General features: G+C 39.7%; 1 protein-coding gene across 6 annotated transcripts in view; it reads left to right on the top strand.

Annotated features, from left to right (window-relative positions):
* Srpk2 (SRSF protein kinase 2) overlaps positions 1-17,432 on the top strand; it is a 190,666-nt gene that overhangs the window by 63,318 nt on the left and 109,916 nt on the right. The gene's annotated exons all lie outside the window — the stretch shown is intronic.

Consider the following 17,432-nt stretch of genomic DNA (forward strand, 5'->3'; position numbering starts at 1 on the left):
GGTCTCGAACTCACAGAGATCCGCCTGCCTCTGCCTCCCGAGTGCTGGGATTAAAGGCGTGCGCCACCACCGCCCGGCTACAATATTCTTTCTGCGTGTATATCTGAAGGCCAGAAGAGGGCACCAGGCCCCATTACAGATGGTTGTGAGCCACCATGTGGTTGCTGGGAATTGAACTCAGGACCTTTGGAAGAGCAGGCAATGCTCTTAACTGCTGAACCATCTCTCCAGCCCTAGCTCTAGCTTCTTTTTGGCTAATTCTTACATCTTAATTTAACCTATCTCCATTAATCTGTGCATCACCACAAGGTTTTGTCTTACGCACAACGTTTAAACTTGTCTGTCTCCAGCAGCAGCTCCATGGCTCACAAGTCTGTAAAAGTCTGTAAAGATTGAGTCAAAAAGCAACAGGAATGTGTGGGGCAACTGTTGCAGAAGCTGACCTTCAGCTGTACTTCAGAGGTTGTGAGAATGTCCAAGTAGCACCTGTGATGAAACGTGCCGAGGTGCCAAGAACCCGTTATGTCGTATTTATCTAATGTCAGTGTTTCAGTCCAGAGTGACTTAAAGACAATAGAATCTTCCCACTCTCACCTACATGTGACTATCAATCTTGGCACTGCAGTTTTGTCTGTGTTTCAGATGAGGAGATAAAAAAAAGAAGCCCTGGCATGAGAGCAGTGGAAAAGCAGAGGTGACTGGGTAGTCATTGGAGGATACGTTACTCCACTTTTGCCTTGACACACTTTCACTTTTTCCCATTGAAATATTTTAAAATTTCAAGTTTCCTATGGATGGATATATATATATATATATCAGACAGCTTAATTATTGAAATGGATATAATAACAGTATGCCTAGTTAACGTTGTTAGCAAACAGAAGACTAGATTTCTCTTTATTTTTTATCTGGAAACAGAATGTCAGTATGCATTCAAGACTGGTCTTGAATTCATGATCATGCAAGTAATCTTTATCTCTCTTCTTTCATTTCCCTCCCTCTCTTCTTTTTAGGCTTGCCTCAGACTTGCTCTATGGCTGAACTTGATACATAACCCACGTGGGCACTGACCTCCTGGTCATCCTCTTCCTCTGCATTGCTGGGATTATATGCCTGTGTCTCTCATGTGTCTGTCTCTTAGGGTCTGTTCTTGCATGGGTTAAGCTTGCTCTACTCCTCACTCGTCCTCTTGCCTCAGTCTCCTAAGTGCTGTGAGTTCAGGCGAATAGAACTTCTCAGTGATCTGCACTTAAGGCATTGCTTCAGTGTTAGAGTAGCAGCTCTGTGTTCTTCCGGTGTAGCACTCAACTCCAGTGTCCTGAGCATGTCTTCTTTCTCTTCCTGGTCTAGCAAGATGTGTGTTCTGACTTACAGATATGGTTTTTATACCATGATCTCAGGTCCTGGACTTTGTGGGAGTAGAATGTCTTTCATGAACTTACTTATGTATTGTATAGCAGAGTTAACGGATACTTGGTACTTGGGCTGCTAAATCAATTTCTGTATTTTTATATTTATTTATTAGTTCTTGATGTACTCTGGTAACTTTGTTTAAAAGACTTCTGTGGATGGAATTAGAAGGGACAGCCTGAATTTAGATTTTAACGTTTGTCTTTTTAGAAATGTCAAATGTACAAGCTCCCTATGACTACCTCTTTTTGTGACTGAACAGTGTCAGGAAAATTTAGTTCTTTTCCTTCAGTATAACACTCTCAAAATTCCAACAGAACATTGCTTTGACCTTGATTAAACTGTGAATTTTATATGAAAGTGAAAATTGGCCTTTCAGAGAGGCTATTTATAATGGCGTGATGGCAGTGCTTTGACTAGTGTCCTTTTTAAGCTGTGCAATAGAAGGGACGTCTTTAAATGGGACATGTTTTGGTCTTAATATTTAAAAATTGATTTTAATTTATACAGATAATACTTATAAAAAGTAAAGTTTAGATGGAGTAAAACCTCCCTGACTACATTTCACCATGTCTATCCCAGAAACAAGGATAATATTTTTATAATAGTTTAGGATATATTCCTCTATATTTTACTTTAACATATAAATACACTTGTGAAATATGTATTTATTAGAGAAATAGTGTCATTTTTGTTTTCTGCAAGCTTCAAATTTGTTTTAGTGAGTTATTGTTTTGGATGTTTTTATGATATCTACTTCATTCTTTTTAAATGCTTTATATTCTGAATGAGTATAGGTCATTTACCATTGGATGTTATCCATTTAGACACACTCTTAACTCCTCTTTAGATTTTTTCTTAAGTTACATTGTGCGTGAATGAAAGTAGATGGGCATATGCATGTCATGGTGTGTATGTGGAGTGCATAGGACAGTCTGGGGGAGATGGTTCTGTCTGTCCATTGTGTGGATTTTGGGGAGTGAGCTCAATTGATCAAGCCATTAGGCTGGATGGCAATCTGCTCTGCATCTCACTGGCCCACGATTGAACATCTTTGTATGATTCTCCTTAGACCCATGATGTATGAATAATTTCCCCTCCCTCCCTCCCTCCCTTCCTTCCTTCCTTCCTTCCTTCCTTCGTAGTAGACCACAAAGTAAGGGCTTTGTATCTGTTAGGCAAGCGCTATGTTGCTGAATACATTGCAGCCATGTGAATATTTTTTAGGGTAAATTAGGTAAAAGTGAAATTGTGATAGTATATATAGTATATCTAGAATCCTTCATATTCAATTCAATAATAAATATTGGCCTGATTGACTAATTGTTTGTGCTTATAAATTGAGTTTTTTATATTTATGTTCTGTTAGAGAGGGAAGTAGGGAGGACAAGGGTCTTCTACAAATTTACAAGTTATCTATATGACTTTATTGGCATCATTGTTCCAAGAGGATGGTTTAGTGGGACTGTGAATTAGTGCAAATTTATGATCCCACATAGCACTTGAGTAAGACTGACAGAGTTGATTCATGGAGAGGGGAATCATTGCCTTAAGTTCTGTGACCAGTGGTGACCTCAGCAGGCTCAATAGTCACAGTCTAGTGGTCACACATATGACCCTGGGTAAAGCAAATGAGTTATGAAAAACAAAAAAAAATATGAATCTGGAAAGGGGACTGGTAGGGAAAAGGGGGAGCTGACAGATGGGAGGTAGATTAAAGAGGGGTGTGAGGAGAGGAGAACATGATAAGAATGTAATAGAGACAAGGTTGTCAAAGACCTATTTATCTTAGCCATACCTGCCTAAGATGCTATTTTTATGTGGCTGGATATCAGCTTAATATCAACTCTGCCATGTTGATTCCAGATAACAAAACTAAGATTGTGTGTGTGTGTGTGTTGGGTCTTTTTAAGGCTATGCTGATTCTTGATTATTCAGTGAGTACCTTAGCTGGGTGTGGTGTTTGAAGTCCAAGTATTTGTAGGACTGAGGCGAGCGTTTTTTTGAGTTTCAGGCCATTTGCTGATTTACTGCAGACCCCACAGACAACAGTACAGCAAAGTAGACTGTTTGCTGAGGTGTTTTTGGGATTGATTGTATTTTGTGAAAACAACAAAGCCATGGAAGTTGTCCTTCCTGCTGCTGCTGAGGAAGATTTTTGTAGAAGGGACTACTGATAACTTGAGGTGAGAATTTTAGGATTTACAAATAAGAGAAGTGATAATTGGTGAAATTCCTGAGGGGTACTGTGTGGGTGTGCTGACACAAAATGAATCTTGATAAATTGACAAGCTTTATAAATATTCTATACAGTTTAATATATTTCTTCAAGCATGGTATAAGATGTAAAAATTTTGCTTTGAATTTTATTCATTTGGAGAGTCTTTTAGTTCTCATTCTGTGATTAGTTAGATTTCTGCCTCGTGAGAAGCCAACACAGAACTTACCTCTGACTTCATTTTTCACCAGTAGCTTTTCCCCCTCTCCTTTTAAAGGCAGAATCTCATGTTAGCCCAGGTTGGTCTTGAACTTTCTGATAGTTACTCGCCCTCCAGAGTGCTGGCATGCACCACCACCTCTGCTTTTGCCATGCTATGGACGCAAGCAGGCATGTTAGTTAGGCAAGCACTGTACTGAGCTACATCCGTAGCCCTACCTTGTTAACTCTTGATGTCGGACAAAACAACAGGGACGTGTCATTTGAGCTCTGCTTTCCTATTTTCTTTTCTGCTGGGAGTGGGCTCATTCTTTTGTTATTCCCTTCCAGAGTTCTCTTTACACTCACCATCAAGGCCAGATGCCTTCTTTGGCCACTCCTTTCCCCCCAGTCAAATCCTTTTTTCCCTGCAGCGATGAATCTAGGCCTCTGGAGCCACACCGAATGGGTTCTTATTCTAGTGGCACACATATTTGCTGAACAATCTTGTGGTTTGTTTTTTTAAATTGAGAAAATGTTAAAAAGACTTGTTACTGTTTGAAACTATGCTTTAATAGTTTATTAGAGAGCGATTTCCAGTGTTGAACATTAATTTGAGAGTATTTTTACCCCCCCCCCAAAGTTTATATTTTAGCAGATACTCCTGTGTAAGCACCAGTTTATTCTCTGTCTAGATGAATGTTCCTATGTAGGACATTTTGTAAAGATGGAGTTTATACAATGTATCTTGTTTCTGGATTTTCTAGCTTAGCATAATGCTTTCAAGGTTTATATAGTAGTGTGTAGCAATGCCCTTTCTATTCTCTCTCTTACCCCCTCTGTATGTATGATTTTATACACACATACACACACTACATTTATAAAAGATCATTCATCAGTTGATAGACATATGGGCTGTTTATTTTCTCTATTGTCTAGTATGGTCCCTTGTATCTCAGGCTGACCTGGCACTCATTATATAGTTGAAGATGACCTTGAACTTCTGATATTTCTGTCTTTACTTTCCAAATGCCGGGAGTATAAGTTTACCATTTAAAAAATTTTTAAAGAGTTACATTTATTTATTTATTTATTTATTTAATGTACATATGCATACCTCAGTGTTGTGTTTGGAGGTCAGAGGACAATGTGCTAGTCAGTTCTCTTTTTCAATTGGATGGGTTCCAGGGATCAAACTCAAGCTGTTGTAAAACTTGGCTGAAAGTGCCTTTACCTTCTAAATCATCTTGCTGACCCTACCTCTATTGCTCACTCACTCACTCACTCACTCGCTCGCTCACTCACTCGCTCGCTCGCTCGCTCACTCACTAACTCACTCGCTCACTCACTCACTCACTCAGACAAGGTCCCTTCTGTAGTCCTGCTGGCTTTCCTGGACCTGAACTGTAGACCAGGTTGGTCACAGAGATCCATCTGCCTCTGTCTCCTGAGTGCTGGCTTTAAAGGAATGCATCACTAAAGTTGGCAAAACTGGAGTTTTTAAGATACAGTTGGGGTCCTGCGGGCCCTATATAAGCTACATTTGACCACTTATCCTGACTCAGAGGCACATAATGGAGGAAAGCAGGGTGAGGCTTATTCTGTGTGCTGTATTTTTAGGGTAAGAAGAGAGAATTGAAGCAAGGTGGGTACAAAATCAAGCATCATAGTGTTGGTATCATCATTTTCTCGCTCCGAGTCCTACAGAAGGGCTATGTTGCTGCTACAATAAGGTAGTTTTCCTGGACTCATTGTGATAGGCAATAAACACTCATTTGGGAAGTATGTCTGTCCTCCCAGGGTTTTTGTTTTTGTGTTTTCTGGGAATGCATGCTGACTGATCAGAACAGGAGCAGATATCCAGAGATACCAGGTTTTCACTTTACCGTGGGGCTCCAGCTGAGGACGGCATGCTTGTGGCATTTCTCATGACATGTCTCAGAAGGTGTGCTCCAAGCCAGTTAGGAAGATTATGCCTTTTTCCAAGTGTTTCATAAGCCGAGTCCTTACATTTATTTGAAATTTTGATCCACTTTTAGTTATAAAATCTTAGTATTTATTGTGTGTAGAGGGCAGGAGTGCGAATGTGATGGCTGATGGGTCTGAGGAGAACTGTCATGGGTCAGCTCTCTTCCGTCTTACATGCGATTATCCACTTGTTTAATTAAACCTTTTGTTAAAAAGACTAATGTTTTCCCACTGAATAATACTGGCTTCTTTTTTTTTGAGGAGGGGGTGAGAGTTGGTTGATTGTACTAAGATTTTCCTGGGTTTCAGGTCTATTCCATGGACTTAAATATCCACCTGTAGTTTTCTCAATACAGCTTTGTAGTAAATTGGTTTCTTCTTTTTTCTTTTTCAAGATTGTTTTGTTTATTCATTGTCCTTGTATTTTCGAATAGGATTTGCCCTTTTCTGCAAACATGGTAATTTGAAATTTGGTAAGAATTAATGTTGGATTTTTGATAATTCTAATAGTGTTTCTGTTTTTAATTTTTTTCTCAATGTTCAGGTTTTGTGTTTATGCAGTCCAGAGTCCATGAGTTCCCACTACCTCAAGTCAGTTGCCTCTGGGTTTCCCAATCATGATCTTGACACCCCTTGCTCATTTTTATCCCTCTCCCTCTCTTGAACTGAGCTCCAGGAGCTCAGCCTAGTGCTGCATCTGTTTTCATCAGTTACTGGGTGTAGGGTCTGTGTTGTCAATTAGGACGGTCATCATTCTGATTACAGGGGAAGGCCAATTCAAGTACCCTCTCCACTATTGCTAGGAGTCTTAGTTGGGGTCATCCTTGTGGATTCCCCGGGAATTTCCCTAGCACCTGGTTTCTCTCTAACCCCATAATGGCCCCCTATCAAGATATCTGTTTAATTGCTCCCCCTTTCCGTCCCTCCCCCAACTCAGCCATCCCAAGTCCTCATGTTCTAATCCTCCACCTCCCTCCTCTACTCCCCTTCCCAGTTTGCCCAGGAGATTTGGTCTGATTTGGATTGGTGCATCAGCAGAGGAGAGGCTTATCGGGGTGCAGAAACTTTTCAGATTGTAGCCTGGTTATCTTTTGCTTTACATCTAATATCTACTTGTGCTTGTGTACATACTGTGCTTGTCTCTCTGGGTCTGGGTTACCTCATTCAGGATGGTTTTATCTAGTTCCATCCATTCATCTGCACATCAAGATTTCATTGTTTTTTACTGCTGGGTAATACTCCATTGTGTTTATGTACCACATTTTTATGCATTCTTTATTGAGGGACATCGAGGTTGTTTCCAGGTTCTGGCTGTTATGAATAATGCAGCTATGAACACAGCTGAGCACATGTCTTTGTGGCAGGATTGTGCGTTCTTTGGGTATATATATCCAGGAGTGTTATTGCTGGGTCTTGAGGTAGACTGATTCCTAATTTTCTGAGAAACTGCCATAGTTATCCAAAGTCACTGTACAGGTTTGCACTCCCACCGGCAATGGAGAAGTGTTCCTCTTACTCCACATCCTTTCCAGCATAAGAAAGATGTCATTAGTGTTTTTGATCTTGGCCATTCTGACAGGCGTAAGATGGTATCTCAGAGTTGTTTTGATTTGTGTTTCCCTGATGACTAAGGATGTTGAGCAGTTCCTTAAATATCTTTTGGCCATTTGAGATTCTTCTGCTGAGAATTCTGTTTTTAGAACTGTACCCTATTTTTTAATTATATTATTTTCTTTAGCAACTATTAATAAAAGAATTGCATTAAATAAATAGTTCATTCTACTGAATATTCTGTGGTATAATTTCTAAAACAATATATATCATTAAAATTTACAAATAATAAATTTTCTGAGAGTAATGCAGAGAATGTCTTAAACTTGGTTTCTAATTGAACAGTCTTTGCTGTCATCTTGAATGTAAGAGATCCCAGCATCAGAATTTGTGTGACTTCTGTCTTAGTGCCTTTGCCCTGGTGAAATATTCATGGCCTTTGGCTGTGGTGAGAAACCTGTGACTGCTTTCAAGGATTACTTTACTTATAGTTCATTGATAACAGAGCAGTCACAGTGAGACATGCACAACTAGGAGCTTATTTGTAAAATCTCTGTTTTTATGCACTGACATATTTTTGTATTTAGTTCTTCTAATTGCACAATACCTGGGCACTGACTGATGAAGGGCAGGTTTTAATTGACCCAGCAGTATGAGGCTGAGTACTATGGCACCCTAGGCTGGCATATACAGGCTGAGTCGGGGTCTCTTTGCCATGTGGCTTATTGCTTATCTTTTTCTTACTTTATTGGTTCTCTTATTCTTGGAGATGGGAAAGGTTAGGAATTGAAATTAGATGTGACTGGACTCACTTTTCAAAAGCCAGAACAAAATTTTTCCTCTAATGCCAACATTTCTCCTAGCTTATGCTTATTGTAGCATAGTCATTTCAAAATGATTTAGGACTGAGGATGGCCGTACCACTCTATAGTCCCTGTACTTGAGATGTTGAAGTGCAGGGTCAGGAATATAACGACACCCTTGGCTACACATTGATTCAGGACTAACCTGGACTTCATGAAACTGTCTTCAACAAAACAACAGCAAAAGCAACAGAAGGAAAAAGATTTTCTCTAGTAAATGATAAGTGGCACAGCCTTTGCCTTGGGAATTCTTCACCAGAAATCTGACTGGCCTGGGCCAGTGAGATTGCTTGCTGGGTTGAAGTGCTCTGAGCAAGCATGGTGTTTTGGGCTTAATGCCTGGGACCTACAGTAGAGAGAGAACCAAAAGCTGAAAGTAGCTGTCCTCTTATCTAGTTACATACGCCACGCTTCCTGCCTGCAGTAGTAGTAGTAATGACGTAATAATAAATATAAAAATTAAGACAACCAGTGGTCAGCGAGATAGCTTAGCTGGTAAAGGTGCTCACTCATTACTAAGGCCAGTGACCTGAGTTCAATCCCTGGGACCCACATGGTGGAAGGAGAGAGCCCTCTAACCTCCACAGGCATACCCCTGGCATGCACACCACCAGATGAACAAATAAATGAGGCAATTTTAAAACAAAAAAGAAACCTAACCAGGACGAAACTACTTCCTTCTGTCCCTGTTCCCATTACCCCTCTCATCCTATTTCATTTAAGTTTAAAGTAAACCTTTAGGAGAAATATAACCCTGTGTGTCCATGATTGTGAGTGTGTGGATGTAGAGGTCAGAGGTGTCTCCCTAGATTAACTCTTTTTTTTTTTTGGCTAATTTATTTATTTTGAGATAAAATTTAACTGTGAACTCCTCAGCATTAGCATTGCTTCTTGAGAGCCTGTCTCTTCACAGCACGGGCACATAAGAACTCAGCTCGGGTCTTCCTGCTTCTTACCAACTGAGCCATCTTCCCCAGCTCTCCAAAAAAAGGCTACTTTTAAGGAAAGAGGTGATATTGGGAATTTATTTTGAAAAAGGGAATTAAAAACCCAAAGATAAGCTTATTTTATTGAACAAAATTTCAGTTATGTCTTAGGATTTCTGTTGCTGTGATGAAACACCATGGCCGTAAAGTAAGATGGAGAGGAAAGGGTTTATTATTCAGCTTACACTTTGTTTGTTTGTTTGTGTGTTTTTTGAGACAGAATTTCTCTGTAGCTTTAGAGCCTGTCCTGGAACTAGCTCTTGTAGACCAGGCTGGCCTCATACTCACAGAGATCCTCCTGCCTCTGCCTCCTGAGTGCTGGGATTAAAGGCGTGCGCCACTATCACCAGGCTTAGTTTACACTTCTGCATTACTGTTCGTCACTGAAGGAAGTCAGGACAGTAACTCAGACAGGATAGGATCCTGGAGGCAGGAACTGATGCAGATGCTATGGAGGGGTGCCACTTACTGGCTTGCACCTCGTGGTTTGCTCAGTCTGCTTTCTTATATACCAGAACCAGCAGGCCAGGGATTGATACCACCCACCATGGGCTGGCCCTTCCTCAATGATCACTAATTGAGAGATGCCTTACAGATGTACACTGTGGAAGCATTTCATTATCCGAGGCTCCCTTCTGGCAACTCTAGCTTGTGTCAAGTTGATACACAAAGCCAGTACAAATTACAGTAAAAGTTACAACTGGAAAATATTCACTAACTTTTTTATGAACAAATTTCTTGACACACATTTGTATATTAAATAATACCGGGTTAGTTGTATAACAACACTATTCAATGTCTTTTAGGTGGTAATGAAATTGTGGTGAAGAGCATTTGCTAATTACATAAAGGCTTTATTGTTTCTGTTTGTTTAGTGTGTGGTAAGTAAGTATTCTTCATGCTTATCATGTTCTTGTTGATTAAAAAAACTTTTTAACCTGCGTCTCTTCATTTCTCAATGGTTTTGCTTTAAGTTCAGTGTTTTTTTTTTATTAGTTTATGAATGTATCATTTGCAGACTGTCTGTTTCTGTATGTTCTGGACTTTGATTTTACTGAGGTGGGCCTGACTAGGACCTGTTTTGAAGAGTGAGGATGGAGTTAGTGATAATCAAGGACAGTTGTTTCAGTGTCCAGTTCATTAGTGATACTTTTTACATCTGTATAATTTCTGCCCTTTTTCTTTTCTGTATTGTCATGGCGGAAGTGATGAGCTTATTTATTTATTTATTTTTTAAGGTTTTGGCCTCTCAAGATGCAGGTCAATTAACCCATCTTCATTTTCCCCACATTGCAGAGCACTGGCTTTACTCAGCACCTTTGTAAGGGTCTCTTATGTGGCATCAGAGTAAGCATGGTGGCCAGCAAAGCTACTGCAGTCTTTTTCCATTTAGTGGGAGAGCGTCAGAGAGACTCCTAGGCCTAAGCTTACTACACTGAGAGCGTAGATCACAGATAGTAGTCTGTGAATATGTGAAACAGAGGTAATTGTAGTGATTTCAGGAATGGAATTGGAATCAGTGAGGTATTGATTGAGCACAGGGGTTGGGAGATGCGTCTCTGAGCTAAGTTTTCGGAACTACTTTGCCTTTTTATCATTCATGTACTGAGGTCTATTGATAGGTTTTCCTCTTAGCCTCTAAATAAACTAAAAAATTTTAAACATTTAAAATTCTTTTACAATTTCATTATTTGGTTATATTCTTCTAAGTCCTCTGCCCACTTTTATTTCTTTTTGTGGGTGGGTGCTCCATTACCGTTAGCAAGGGTGGTATACCATTTTCTCCAACCCAGCAACCATTTAACTGCCTGTTTGTCTTAATTAGGGTTTCTATTTGCTGTGAAGGGACATGGCAACTCTTAAAAGGAGAACGTTTAATTGGGGTGGCTTACACTTCAGAGGTCTAGTCCATTATCATGGTGCGACATGGTGGCATGCAGGCAGACATGGTGCCCAAGAAGGAGCTGGGAGTCCTACATCTTGATCTGTAGGCGACAGGAAGTGAACTACCACACTGAGCATAGCTTGAGCAAAGACCTCAAAGCCCACACATTGTAACTCACTTCCTCCTATAAGGCCACACCTACTCCCACAAGATCATACCTCCTAATAGTGCTACTCTATTTGGAGACCATTTTCTTTCAGACCACCACACTGTTGCTTCTCAGAGAGGGGTGGCGCCTTGTGAACTTCCCAGTACATATGGTAGTAGGCCTAGACTTGTGCAAACCCTTTTCTGTTATTGTTAGCAATTTCCAGACTTACTTTTAACCTTCCCCCATTTTTAATTTTGAAACTTTTTTCTGTTTTATTCTCTCTCTCTGTGTGTGTGTGTGTATGTACACTAAGGCATGTGTGCCAGAGAAAAGCTTTTAGGAGCTGGTTCTCTTCTACTAATCCCAGGATTGAGTTCAAGTCTTCAGGCTAGCGTGGCAAGCAGTTTTACCCACTGAGCCATTTTGTAGGTTCAGACTCTTGATAAATACTACCCTATCATCTTAGGTTACTTCAGCACACGTGTGTTTCTTATGGCCTAAAATGGCTCCACACAAATATAGGGCAGCCATTTTAAAAAATCTTTCTTTAGGGACTGGACATATATCTCAGCAATTAAGAGAACTCTGCTTTTCCAGAGGTTCCTAGTTTTATTCCCAGCACCATATGGTATCTAACAATATTCTGAAACATAAATTTCAGGGGATCCTGTTTCCTCCAGTGGACTCTGTGGTACTAGGCATAAACACGGTGCATAGACACTTAGGCAAAATGCCCATACCTTAAAATAATCTAGAAAATCTTTCTTAAGTACTTCAAGTAAAATCAAGTTTACAGATGGTTATGTAAGAAATTTGTCAAGTGAAAGGAAGATTTTGTTAGAATCTAGGAAGCACTATATACCTGATTTACTGAGTCACAAAAGTCAAGGGTCTCATGTTGAGTTTGTGATGAAATTGGCAGGAGCACCTCATGTTTACTGCACTCTGTCTCTTCTGCTGTCATTATTATTAGTATTCTGAGAGGATTATGTCTTCCTGTTTTTTCTCCTATGATAACTATGTGATCTTTGTGTGTGTGTGTGTGTGTGTGTGTCTGTTTCTGGTCTTTGCTATAGGCTCTGTTCTGAATGTAGCAGGAGTTTTGAATGTCTATATATTCTGAAATGGAAATACTAGAGGCAGAAGACCAATTACTACAGAGTCACTCTTATGTCACTCATCATTACCCGCAATCTCAGTAACTTTTAAGGCGGTAGTAAAAATTGTACCTAAAAGGGTACATATAAGCAGAAAAGTCTGTGGGTGCATCCGAAAGGATGAACATAGAGGTTGAGGATGTAACTAAGTTGGTTGAGTGCTTGTCTAGAATGCTGGAAACCGTGGGTTCCATCCTCCAGCACTGGATAAAGGTGTGGTGTTACACGCCTGCCGTCCAATAGGAGAGTCTTCATGAGTTCAAACTCTCATTCTTGGAGCTAAGTAGCCAGTTCAAGCCCAGTCCTTCAGATACCCAGTCTCAAAAAACTAAGTAGGGAAAGCTTTAGTTACCTTTGTTTTGTTGTTTTTGAGACAGGGTTTCTCTGTATAGTGTTGGCTCCCCTGGAATTAGTTCTGTGGACCAGGCTGGCTTCCAGGTCACAGAGATCCACCTGTTCTGCCTCCCAAATGCTGGGATTAAAGGTGTGTGCTGTCGTCACCCAGCTTTGCTCTTCTTTGTGTGTGTTGTATAATGTGTATGTGCTGGATTTGGGTTGCGCGTGCCATGGCAAGCATGTGAAGATCAGAGGACAACTTTGTGAAATTAGTTCTCTTCCACGTTTATTTTGGGTTCTCAGGCTTGCACAGCATCTAAGCCATTTTGACAGCCCAGTGTGTTTCTTTGATTTGGTTTACAAGGTATACATTAGAAATGGAAGAAGAAGAATATGGTGTTACAGACCACCTTATTTTAATCAAGGCTAATTAGAAGTGGTATAATTTCAATTCATATAGGGCATAATAAACCTACATTTTAAAAGCCAGTATATGAGAAGACTGAGAAGTTGGAGAGATGGCTAAGCAGTTGAGACCACCCACATACTGCTCTTGTAGAGGACCTGACTTCAGTTCCCAGCACCATGTTGGGCAGCTCACAACTGCCAAGGAGTTCCTGACACCTCATGCCACCATGGGCACATACACCTTTTTTTTCTTTGTTTAAAATGAAGACCAAATGCTCAACTTTGGTTGCTTGAGTCTGTGATAATTTATTTGTTGGAACCAAGAAACAGTTTTTTGGAAAAAGTGGAGTATGATCAACTTGAACCACTCTTCTTCCTGTAGATTCTCATTATAAATTGATGCAGTTCAGCTATGTGCGCAATAAGCTGACTAGCTCAGTTGGTTTATGAAAGTATCATTCAGTTAGTCTAATGTTATATGGCTGGCTCTGAATGAATTTATGAAAAAGTTAATTATATGGGTGAGAGGGATCTCATGGTGTCCAGGAAAGAAAACTGTGTAGTGGTTGTGGTGTGAGAAAGTGTAGCGTGTTTGGGGTCCCACATGGAATAGAGCTTAGGGCTTCCAGAGGATAGCATCTATAAAAGCGAGAATGTGGCAGTTATATCCCAGATAAGACAGTGAGATGCATCTGGGAGTCCTCAAAAAATTATTGGCTTGGAAGAGCGATTGTGCTGTTCACAGTTAGACTATAAAGGACATGCTTAGTGGCAGATGACATGCTGAAGGCTGAAATAAAGTAGACATGAGGCCAAGTAGTTGATGAGTTCAGTTTTAGATACTGTACACACTCAGTGACTATTTAATGGAAAGTATTAGGGGAGATTGGGGATTTGGGTTGCACAAATATACCAGACTGGCAAATCATGTACAGTATCATTAATGCCTTTAGAGTTGTTGAGAATTAGGCTACAAACGTGTTAGTGAATGTGGGAGGTTCTTAGTGTCACCAATATGTGAGAATTGGGTGGAAGATGATAATCCTGTGATGGATTTAGATTCCAGAGAATCACACAAGTAAAAGCATTAAGAATAAACAGCTGAGGGGTAGTGGTGGCGCACACCTTTAATCCCAACACAGGGGAGGCAGAGGCAGGATCTCTGAGCTCTAGGCCAGCCTGGTCTGTATACAGAGTGAGTTCCAGGACAGCCAGGGCTATACAGAGAAACCCTATCTCCAAAAAAAGAAAAAAACAACCCCCCAAACAACAACAACAAAACCCACCCCCCCCCCCCAAAAAAAAAGAAGGAAAAAGAACAATGTCTATGCTTGATCATATATATCTGTAGACCCAACTACTCTGGAGAATGAGACAATAAAACTTATATCCTCCTATAATTTTATGCAGAAACTAAAACTTATTTTCTGTGAGGTAAAGAAGCATATTTTTCTTTCCCTCCCTCCCTTCTGGTTTTTTTTTTTTTTTTTTTTTTTTGAGATGGGATTTCTCTGTAACTTTGGAGACTGTCCTGGAATTCGCTCTGTGTATTAGGCTGGCCTCAAACTCACAGAGATCCTCCTGAAGAAGCATACTTTTAAGCTGTGAGTAGAAATAGGATCATGGGACCATGCCAAAGGATGAATTAAAGGCTTAGAGATTTAAGGAGCTAACTGTAATACCATTGAGCATTCTGAGTGTAGCAGTGTGTTACACAGATGACAGAGGTAATGCAGATGGAACCTGAAGGAAAACAATTAGGTTGACGGACTTTTTATTTTTTAATTTTTTTAATTATTCTTTTACATCTCCATTTTGCATTGAGGGTGTTCTGTGTGGGCCATGGTATTTATTTGGAAGTTAGAACAACTGCCAGGAATTGGTTCTTTCCTTCCAGTATATGGGTCCTGAGGTTTGAATTCAGGTAGCTTCAATAATATAGCAGGTGCCTTATCTATTGAGTCATCCCAGGTTGATGAGCCTTAAAAAGATGGTATAGAAATACAAATAGAGAGTTTGAGTAATGGTTGAAGTAATAGGTATTCGCAAGGTTGCAAATATATGAGAATTCAGGAGTGGTGGTGAAAAAAAATATTTTTTAAATTGTTGGAAATAGGGTGGGGGATAATGTCTTAAAAGGTAACTGTAAACACACGTTGGATTTTTAAATGTTAATTTGTTTGTTTTGAGACAGTGCTTCTATGTGTAGCCCTGGCTGTCCTGGAACTCACTCTGTAGACTAGGTTGGCCTTCAACTCAGAACTCCACCTGCCTCTGCCTCCCAAGTTCTGGAATTAAATGTGGGTGCCACCACAGCCCAGTTGCTTTGGAAATTCCTAATAGCTAACCAGACCCAGTGATGGTAACAGATTCAGTAGGGATAAATAGGTCATGGTGTAGGTGGAAAGGCACATAGGGCTTCACAAGGTATGACACTAATGCAGAGTTTATAATCATCAATGAAACTTTGTTTTTCTGGAACTAAACAAATCTCATGATTTGGTGGAAAGGTGAAAGGGATATGGGAAATTGTTTCTTGTATTGGTCGAGTGTTTTTTTTATCCCCACAGTTACAATAGTTAAGTTTTACCTTGAAGATTTTTTATACAGACAAACTAAAATATGAAGCTCAAAAATAAAATACATTTTGCAACAAAATATTGTTAAAGTGACTGTGGTTCAAGATATTTCACTATGAAATATCTGTTCAAAACATGTAGGGAGCCTGAGGTAGAGTACAGTTAGCCTCTTCATACAATAACATACTGACTGCAACAACAAAAACATGTTAAAGTTGATAATAAAAGGGAGAAGAAAGTGAATATAAAAATATGGAAATGTCAAGAAAGACAGGCCTGCGCCTCATTAACTTTAGGAGTGAGAGAGTGCTGTGCTTCGCTAGGCAGGCCTTAGCAGCAGGCAGGGAAGGAAAGCTTCGACAGGCCAGGCACATTTGCTGGACTTTGCATGGATTATTTAATAATAACTTGGTAGTGGCCTACCAAGTTAAAATATTTATTCCTGTTTTATAGATGAGAGAGGCTTTAGAGAGTGCAGGCAGTTTGCTGAGGTCCCATGGTTACTGAAAATGAAGAAGTCCCAGGCAGAGCCTTTCTCCTTTTGAAATTGGGGGGGGGGGAATGTTGACTGAACAATTTCAGTGTGGCCCCTTGTGCTGGCTCTGTAAACTACCTCAGAATTCTCAAAGTATGTTTTATTATTATGCCAGTTTAGTTAATTTTATATTGCCTATGGGATGAGAATATAGGCTTAAATTAGGGAAATCCCTTAACACTTGGAAAGAATTTTCCTACTGTGTTGCATTTATGCAGCTAGTTTTTTTCTTTACATTTTTCATTATTTTAATTTTACTAGTGTAATCAGCATTTAAAAACATTGTTTTACCTTGAGGAAACACACACACACACACACACACACACACACACTTCCTGAAGCCTTATAGTTTTATTTATTTATTGTTGGTTTCAGAACTGAGGACCCAGCCCAGGTCCTTGCACTTGTTAGGCCAGTCTCCACCACTGAGTTAAAACCCAAATCCCGATAGTTTTATTTTTATGTGAACTTTTTAAAAATAAAAGTATCCTGTAATTTAAAAAATGCAATTGAAAATACTTCTCAAGAATAGGAAAAACAGCTTTTCATATGAAGTAATAATACTAGGTTTTACTCACTTGAAATTGTGAGCCTTGGCTACTTGACAGTGTGTTTGGTCAAGCGTTGTGTATTTTTCCTGGGTCTTTACCTTTGCTCTGTTCTTTTCATCTTCCCTTTAAGTCCTTTTTCTGACTAACTTGGTTCTAGCAACCATCTTCTCACTTAAATTGAACTTGTACTTAAATTTCTGATGTAGGCAGCATTACCAGTCCTTTCCTGAAAGGACAAGAGTATCATCTCTGCTCGGTACCTGGGTGTTGCTGTGCACTTGTATACTGTGAAGGAGGAGGGGAGAGCTAAGGTGTAAAAAAAGAAGACTCTTTTTGAAGGCATTAGGGACTAGATATTAAATATATCTTTAATTAAAGACAGTCAGGAAATTGTAACAAAGATTAAGCATATTTTAATCATTGAATTGGGGTTTTGGTTTAATATTTCATTCTTAAGTGACAAAAATGATTCACTGAGCCATATTTTTCAGGGCTAATCAAATAGAAGCAGGCAGGGGTTGCAAATCTGTTCATTGCAGACTGAAACATTATAATTTAGGCTTCTTAAATTATTTAGTATATTGAGTTTAGATATTAGCGTTTCTTGTTTGTATTCTAATTTGTTCAAATTGAAGC

Source organism: Microtus oregoni, unplaced genomic scaffold (assembly GCF_018167655.1).
Source record: "Microtus oregoni isolate MIOR12 unplaced genomic scaffold, Mior012 000018F_ref0000195, whole genome shotgun sequence".
Classification (NCBI taxonomy): domain Eukaryota; kingdom Metazoa; phylum Chordata; class Mammalia; order Rodentia; family Cricetidae; genus Microtus; species Microtus oregoni.